This window comes from Electrophorus electricus, chromosome 4 (genome assembly GCF_041902795.1).
Source record: "Electrophorus electricus isolate QZ-2024a chromosome 4, ASM4190279v1, whole genome shotgun sequence".
Taxonomy (NCBI): domain Eukaryota; kingdom Metazoa; phylum Chordata; class Actinopteri; order Gymnotiformes; family Gymnotidae; genus Electrophorus; species Electrophorus electricus.
This window is the reverse complement of record NC_137500.1, coordinates 33,734,345-33,742,045: the sequence shown is the minus strand read 5'-3', so window position 1 is coordinate 33,742,045 and position 7,701 is coordinate 33,734,345. Positions and strand designations below refer to the sequence as shown.

General features: G+C 40.8%; 1 non-coding gene across 1 annotated transcript; it reads left to right on the top strand.

The window, feature by feature from the left end:
* Positions 1 to 4,901: 4,901 nt before the first annotated feature.
* On the top strand, positions 4,902 to 5,065 carry LOC113574663 (U1 spliceosomal RNA). The gene has a single exon (XR_003410345.2). It is a non-coding gene; the product is annotated as a U1 spliceosomal RNA (small nuclear RNA).
* Positions 5,066 to 7,701: the final 2,636 nt, after the last annotated feature.

The following is a 7,701-nucleotide window of genomic DNA, read 5'->3' as shown; positions in this document are numbered from 1 at the left end:
ACATACTCAGGAAAAGTAAACCCCATAAACAGAGAAGGACTAAACTAGCACTAGCCTAGAATCAGTAACACTGATTAGCTAGCTGACAGGTTTACAGGCTATCATCTAATAATATTCAGACATGGGCTTTAAGGTGAAAAATGTACTAATAAATTCACTCTAAATCAAAGGAATATTATGTGTGTGTGTGTGTGTGTGTGTGTGTGTGTGTGTGTGTGTGTGTGTGTGTGTGTGTGTGTGTGTGTGTGTGTGTGTGTGTGTGTGTGTGTGTGGAAGAGGGAGGGTAAAGTAAGAGAGAGAGCCCCAAATATCTAAACCCAGTTTAGGGTTTAATGGGTGGGACCAACTGATTAAGAGAGAGTGCTAGTAAATTAACTGGATAACATTTACTTTTTTGTAAATTCACTCCTGAAAAGGAGCCAAACGTCTTCAAAAGTGACAAGAGTGAAGGAAGGCAGCTCACTGAGTCTGTCACATATAATAACAAGGCATCTGCATATAATGACAGTTTCAGTTCAATACCTGAACGAGTGGTTCTTTGGAAGAGGGGTAAAGATTTTAGTGTAATTGACATGGGTTCAATAGCGAAAGCAAAAAGCAGAGGAGATAAAGGACATCACTGTCTGGTCCCACAAGACAAAGGAAAATAATCTGATTTAACACCATTATTACAAACACTGGATTGAGGGGAAATGTATAGTAGTTTTATCCAGGATATAAATTTGTCCCCAAGTCGAAATCTTTTAGCACTGTAAAGACGTAATTCCACTCTACTCGATCGAATGCCTTTTCCACGTAAAGAGAGACGACCACTTCTAGTACAGAAGAGGAAAGTTTTTTGTAAAGATAACATTTAAAAGCATACAAGTGTATATAAAAAAAAAAAAGTTGATGATCTTTAACGGAGCCGTTTTGGTCCTGTGAAATTATATTGGGAATAACATTTTCCAGACATAATGCCTAAGCTTTGGCCAGAATGTTCATGGCAGTGTTTAAAAGAGACAGGGGTCTATATAAATTGCAAGATCTTTGCAGGATCTTTGTCATTCTTCAAAAGAAGGGATATAGATGCTTGAGTTAGCGTTGGGGGCAAGGCACCAGCTGACAAAGATTCATCATAAACTACTAAAAGAAGAGGAACCAACTTATCTATAAATCCTTTAAAAACTCAATGGGAATCTATCAGGACCAGGAGACTTATTGTTTTGTATAGACTTAATATTTTTCCAATGTCAAAGGCAAATCAAGATGATCTGCAACCATGGGGTCTACGGTAGGAAAGGCCATACTCTCAAAAAACTACGATATCCCAACATCTTTTAGTGGAAACTCTGACTGGTAAAGCTTTGAATAAAAGGACTTGAAAATTGTATTGATTGAAAAAGGATAAGAGTGCAGTACACCTGTTGGGTCCATTATTTGGGGAATTACTCTGGATGCAGGCTGCCTCTTTAACTGATGGGATGTAAGTCTGGAAGGCTTGTCACTATACTGCATAATAATTAGTACGCATACGCAACAGTAATTGTTTTGCTTCTGTTTTTGTAATAATATTTATTTCACACTGTACATTGAGAAAGGAGTTTATTATAGGTGAAGGGTTGATTGCATTGAACTTGTCCAGCTCTGTAATTTTCACCATTAGGTCTTGCAGCCTAGCTTTCCTTAATCTGTTTGAGTACGCTGCATATGAAATTTGTCCACATAGATAAGCTTTAAGAGATTCCCAAAGGAGAGAAAAAGAAGTAGTGGCATTCTTATTAATGGTGATAAAATCATCAATAGAGGATGAAATAAATAAATGTGTTAAATATGCTATCTGACAGCAGTAATGGGTTGAATCTCCAGGATGCCAAAAAGACGGGACAGTTCAAAAGTTTAATGTCTAGGGTGAGAGGGACATGATCTGAAATGACTATTGGATGATAATGTGAAGAAATGTGAAGACTTTGGGAATGAGAGCTATCCACAAAAACATCAATACAAGAATAAATTTGGTACTATTCAAATCACCGCCAATTATTAAAAGATGGGTGTTTAAAGAGGGAATTGGGGCAAATAGCTTATTCATAAAATCAAGATAAACAAAACTGGGGACGTAAATATTTAGTAATAATAAGGGCGTATTAAACAGAGAACCTTGAACAATCAAATATCTGCCATTCGCATCTGCAATGATATTGTCAACAGTGAACAGAAGCCCTTTTTTAATTAAGATGGCTACACCTCTGGTTTTACAATTGAATGTTGAATGGAAAATATCAATGGAAAACACAAGCGCGCACACACAACAACCTCTACCTTTCCAACCCATGAACTCTAAAGGCTCAACCGTGACCCAACCCTGCTTAAACAGCACTCCCGATTACACAGCATGGTTCAAGAGATAGAGACCGAGATGATAAGAAAAAAAGTATATTTCTATACACAAATGTAGGTGCTCACAAACATAACCGTGCGCACTGATGTCAGACAGAATAAGGTAGTCATCAAGAGTGATCAACAGAGCGAACGGACAACATAACATTAAGTATTGCTAGTGGTACAAGTAGAGAAACTAAACAGAACAACTACCATCGTAAGTAAAGCAACTTGAGTTATAATTTTAACGTCTTCAGTGTAGGTGAATCGAATAGTAATCAGTCGAAGATAAAACATTCAAGTTTTTGGGCATTATTTGGTTCCACAAATAAGATTTTCAGAAAAATAAGATACAAGAAACAGTCTTCTTATCCAAATAGGAAAATTACTTGGTTAGCGTAGCGACAAATTGCTTTGCCTCCTCAGGTGATGTAAAGTCATGGTACTTGCTGTTGTGTGCTATCCAGAGATGCACTGGGTAGAGCAAACCTTCAACAGATTGAAGCTGTTTACAGATATCGTTGAAGGCAGCGTGAGCTCTCACCGTCTTGGCAGTAAAGTCAGGGAAGATCGAGAGCGCCATGCCAGAAATAATGATGCGCTCTTGGCATCTAGCTCTCTTGAGGATATCAATGCAGTCTTCATAATGATACAGTCTCGCTATAATATAGCATGGTGATTCCTAGTCTTGTCCCGATGAGCATGTGTCCGAAACCCATCCTAGATGGGTTAGAGAACGTCCATTAAGGGCAACAGAGAAGACTCCATTGGGCATACTACCAAAGATGGGAAGTAGTTAATAAAATGCCTGATTGTACAAATGGGATGCTTCATACTAGTAAAGAGCATGCACCTTTTGATCTAAGCAGACATGGTGGATCGATTTTATGCCCATGGCATATGAATAATATCAAATTCTATGATTTCATAAATCATAGCCTTACAAGGTTTGAATTTTGAGGGTGCAATGAGCCTCTTGACTGCCTTTTCAATGCTCTTCGTGTTACTGTCTCCCAACCAACAAAGAGCGCAGGGAGGAGACAGCCACTGATGGCTGGGAGGTAGCAGAGGGTTGAACAGGTCCACTGGACAGCTGACCCATGGCAGGGTCAGTGCTGGTGCAGGGCTCGGTGGGGTCAATAGATGTCTGACTGATGGTGGGCTCAGTGCTAGAGCAAGGCTGGGAAGCAGACTGAGTGCTGCTGAAGGACTGGGCAGTGGTTTGAGTTCCTTTACAGGCCATGTTCTCAGTCTTACCCTGAACAGCATATCAGCCCTTGCCAATAGGATGGGGGCCCCCCGAGGGCACTTCTGAAGGCGCCTGATCTCATCTGGGCCATCCCCGGTGATCCCGGACCCATGGTTCACCCAGAACCCAGAATTTTCCCAAATTCCTGTCCCAGGTGACCTCGGTGACCGCTCCAGCAAAGAGGTGGGACTATGGTGATAGAGGGTCAGACGTTGTTTCACATGTTAAGTATCCATGTGCAATTGTGCATGCATGTCAAGTAGGCATGTGTTTCATGCTGTTAGACTTTTTTTTAAATCTGTATCTGTGTGTATTATTATATTCATTTTTATCATGATTAAGATTTCATGCAAAAATTCAACAGATGAACGTCATTTTTATTGTCTTCATATTGTTTTTTCATAATTTTTTTAAGAAAATGTCAAACAGGAGAACCCAGCGTTACAGTGAAGCAGTGAGAAGTGTGACAGTGACTGGACGGCAACAGGATCGCAATATGAAAGCCAATGAAAATCGAGAATCAACAGGCCAATGGCGCTCTGCGACCATTTGAAAAGAATTTGGAACAGGCCAATGAGAGGACACACGCCTTTTGGAACATCTTGGAACAAAAGATTCGGCCGCAGGAGGTGAAAGGATGACACGCAAGTCCGTGAAGTGCTCCACATTTTTGGCCAGTGGAGACGTGGCAATCCAGCAGGTCCAGCCATCTGCCGACCAAGAATTACGACGATACTGTTTCACTTATAAAGCTAGCACCTTTTCTCTGACTCAACGCCACTTCCCAGAGACAGTCTAAGATAGGAGCATGACTTTGAGATGGAGCAAAATACATAAAACTGTAGGGTACGGTTAAAGCACTGCGCGCACACTGTGATTTTCAACAGGAAACTAATGGAGAGAGCACTGGGCAAAGAGACTGGTTTTTGGTTGTCATTTAAATACAGAAATCAACAAAATGTCATGCAGACTCTCTCCACTCCTACGTATCAGTCTGTGAACAGGTGAACGATGCTTGTTGGGGCTGGATAAATTAATATCCAGTGGGGATGGTAGAGGGTGCTACACATAGAGACTTTTGTCCTTCGCTGGGATTGAAGTGCAAAACCAGAATTTCCTTCAGCCCCTTCCCTTACCTTTAATCAAGTCCCTGCCCCTTGCCCTGCAATCCCACCCCCTAACTCTCCCTTCTGCCTTGTCAGGGTCTGCCCTGCCCCCGGATCTTAATCCTTATTCTTTTCCTGTGTTCTGCACTGGGGAAAGGGTCCCTCTACATCTGCCTTTCCAAAGCATACTTACCTGGCAGGGGCAAGACCGTGATCAGGAAGAACGTTCGCCCAAGGTGAGACTCAGCCATTGCACTTTAGCTGTGCTGACCCTTGCGAATTTCCCAAGTGCGGAAATTTTGACTGCATAATTTCTGGTAGTGCAGGAATGTGTTCACGCTCTCCCCTGATGTGCTTTGTTAAAAGAGTGGACAAGCAAGGGATGAATAAAAGAACAGTGTCTCAAGCAGCTCCCCTGTTGCAGAGAAGCAGCTGCATAGCTCAGTAATACCTTTGCCTTGACACTGGGGGAAAGATGATCCAGTGCAAAGTCTTGCGTTATTTGGGCTGTGTACCTAAAATCGGGTCCCCGTGCCAGGTATTTTTTGGTAATGGTTCGACTCGTTGTGGATATAGACGGCGAACAACATTGTGGGCTTAAACTCGTGGATGGGAGCCAATCTTCTCTCTGGCCGTGTCAAGTAGCCATGTGCTGTTAGACTGATTTTTTAAATCTGTGTAATTATATTCATTTTTAATCATGATTAAGATTACAAGGAAACATTCTACGGACGAATGTCATTTTTATTTTCTTCATATTGTTTTTCTCATTCTTTTAAATATTTACCATTATTATATATTGTTAAAAATGGATAATCATTTACTATTATTATTATTATTATTATTGTTGTTGTTGTTATTATTAATAATAATAATAATAATAATAATGATAATGTTGACTTAATTGAATGTTAATTGAAATAAGTTGATTGAACTGAAACATTTATACACTGGGAAACTGAACTGTTTGAATACTACTTGTTTATTGTTTATGAAATAAATATTAATCAAAATAACTCATTAAAGCAGTTTAAATTGGTGCTCATTCACTTTGTTGCAATAGAATGCAAAATAAATCAGTGCTTGTTCACTTTGTGAAGTACAAAGCTGAATAAAGAAGTGCCCATTCACTTTATTAAAGTGACTACTTAGACAGCCAAGAAGCCTGAATGTATTTAATGCTACTGAAGCCTAAAAGTATCAAGCATCAAGTGCGTAAGCTGCTCCAAACCCATCCCTCGACGATGACGACGACAGCAGTCTTAAGCAAATCATTAAAACTGTGATGACACAGTTTTAGTCACCAAAAGTGAAGAGCACCGCTTAACATGCATTTAATGATTAAGTGCAGAATAAATTAATGACCGTGCAGTTTGATATAGAGACTATTCTAACACCACCACCTCACATCACCTACCTTACCTCTTCCAATTCCTTCCCATTATAGCTGCATTACAATGCATAGCAACAAAACAAGTTACAGTCAGGCCAAACAAAAATACAGACCTTCAATTTTACACTTGTGTACTTCACTCAGTCCATTCAGAAGGACAACTCACCTTCATTGTCCAGTTCCATGGAGACAGCCAGCAGCTCAGCATCGGAAGGCTCCTGTGCGCAGCTGCTGGTTGTGGAACTCCAATGGCTGGAGACATCTGCGTACGGCCACAAGAAGCAACTTCAGACACCAGAAAGGAGTCAGTCAAAGGCACTCCATGACTTGGTCATCCACACACCCCACATACACATGTGCCTCTCCCCACACAAGCAGTAAAACCTGGAAGATGGGGCGCTGGTCCCAGAGCAGGCAGAGGCGGTTACCATGGTTGCGGAGTGCGTCTACGGCCGGCCGCTATCCTTTGCATCTTTGCGCTGGATGTATTTTTGCAGTGCCTCCATCTTGCTCTCAGGTCTGACCTTCTGTCAGGGGATCCACTGGACGTAGCTGAATTAACATTCTATCGCTGCTCTGTTTGTTTGGCATGAATTCAGTACCTACCTTGTCTTCTCCCTGTCGTTAGCCTTGTACCGGTCCCTGTACTAGATGCTCTGGTGTTCTCTAAAGTCAATGAGCTTTATACTTTATAAGTTCAACAAAATGTACATTACTCATTTCTGAATAGAGAATAAAACCCTCTTTTCTTAGATTCCATGGTTTCTGTTGGGCCATGAAGAGCTATTGTCTTTGAGTGATAGCAATTCTCACTAAGGTGAGAAGGGCGAAGGGAAGGGGAACTATCAAATTACTATCAAATAAGTGTTTTCTAGGTGCAAGCAGTATGATTGGCAGCTGTTTCAAAAAATAGAAAACGCTTAGATGAAAATGTAAACGCCTCACTTGCCTTGTTTGTTTTCCCCTTTAGCCATTTACAGCTCTGCTTCCAGCGCCCAGTGCTTGCCCGTTGAAATCAGGTTTATGGGCACTATGGAGATGTCTAGCACATGTAGTGGAAAATACTGTGTAGCTATTTAGTAATTTCATATATGTGCTCCAAACTGTTAATTTTATTACACAAGACCCTGGTGAATCAGGAAATGTAGAGTATGACTGGAAATGAATCTCCAGCATCAAAATGCCCATTATAAACCCCCAAAATCAAAGGCTTTTTTGTTTGTTTTTTGACATTTTCTTCTGCATTTGACGAGCTCAAATGGAACCTAAATGATAGAAAAATAAGCCTGGATGTGAATGGATGTCTTGTCCCAAGACAAGGACTGTTAGCTCATCATCTTCAGTCTATATGAGGACAGTTTCCTCATTATATTCAGTCTATAAGAGAGCTTTTACCTCATTATCTTCAGTCTATATGAGAGCTGTTACCCCATTGTCCCAGCACTGAAATCTTCACTCACTGCTGTCATCCAGCTTTCCTTCCCAGCACAGCAAACATTTTTGATAAATATCACGCTGGTTTGATTGAAAAATCACATGAATTCTGATCTGGTGGTTCAGGCTGTGTTTTCAATAGCCTGCTATGTACTACT